Source organism: Salvelinus fontinalis, chromosome 41, assembly GCF_029448725.1.
Source record: "Salvelinus fontinalis isolate EN_2023a chromosome 41, ASM2944872v1, whole genome shotgun sequence".
NCBI classification, from domain to species: domain Eukaryota; kingdom Metazoa; phylum Chordata; class Actinopteri; order Salmoniformes; family Salmonidae; genus Salvelinus; species Salvelinus fontinalis.
This window is the reverse complement of record NC_074705.1, coordinates 9,364,346-9,365,715: the sequence shown is the minus strand read 5'-3', so window position 1 is coordinate 9,365,715 and position 1,370 is coordinate 9,364,346.

Sequence of the window (1,370 nt, the reverse complement as noted above, 5' to 3'; positions counted from 1 at the left end):
GAAGAGAGAACAAACGTTTAGCTGCGTCCTTACCTCGGACTGGATGGTCAAAAAGCTTTCTCATCTCTGCCGTGAAAACCTGGTATGACGTCATGCAGGTGTCCTGTCGTTCCCAAACAGCTGAAGCCCATTCCAGAGCTCTACCACGCAGCAGCTCAATAACAAAAGCTATCCTAGCCTTATCTGTGGCGTAAGAGTAGGGCTGCAGATCAAAAACTAACCCACATTGCAAAAGAAATGAACGGCATCCTCCCAGATCTCCCTCGTACTTATCCGGTGTCGGAACCTTGGGCTCACGGAAGGAACCCGCTCCCGAATCGGCAGGTGATATGGGTGAAACAGGTGGTAGATGATCCACCGGCAACCTGAGCTGATCCTGGATACTCGTTAATCTATCCGATAAGTTTCGGATCGAACCCGCTATCTCGTGTAGCGCCGTCTTGTGTTGTCCCAACATCTTCTCCTGCTGGGTGATTGCATGGCAAACGGAGTCCAGGTCCGCTGGGTTCATCACTGGCCGGATCGTTCTGTCACGTTCTTTCAAAATCGAACCCAGAAGCAGACCAGGACAAGGAGCGTAGAAAGAAGGTGAGTATTTATTTACAAGTAAATGAGAAAGGGTAGATATATCCAGATGGCGTAGCGGGCAGCGGTGGTGAATTGAGTGGAGGAAATAGGTGAATCCAATGGAGTAGCGGAATCCTCCGTCAACCAGGCGGGAATGGAGTGAATGATCCGGGTGAGTAACTGAAGGCAAAACAAATGGAGGTAAGTTCAAGGCAAGCAATACGTAAACAAAAACAACAAAACAAATACTATCCAACTTGAGTCTGATACTATGGCACAACATACTGTTCATGGCTAACGATCCAGCAGGGAATGGATGTCAGGTCAGAGCTTTTGAAGGGGAGAGGTGATGATCAGGACAGGTGTGCAGATTACTGATGGGATACAGGTGCGGGTGAACATCAATCTCCCAACAAGCTAATTCGCCCGGCAACCAGACAGGGTGCGTTCCAGGACACCGGAAACACACTCCAGGACAGAAACACAGACAAACACAGACTCAGGAAGCGGGATTCGTGACAATTTTTGCAGAATTCTGCATGCAGTCTCAATTTGGTGTTTGTCCCATTTTGTGAATTCTTGGTTGGTGAGCGGACCCCAGACCTCACAACCATAGGGCATTGGATTCTATAACTGATTCAAGTATTTTTAGCCAGATCCTAATTGGTATGTCGAATTTTATGTTCCTTTTGATGGAATAGAAGGCCCTTCTTGCCTTGTCTCTCAGATCGTTCACAGCTTTGTGGAAGGTACCTGTGGCGCTGATGTTTAGGCCGAGGTATATACTTTTTTGTGTGCTGTGG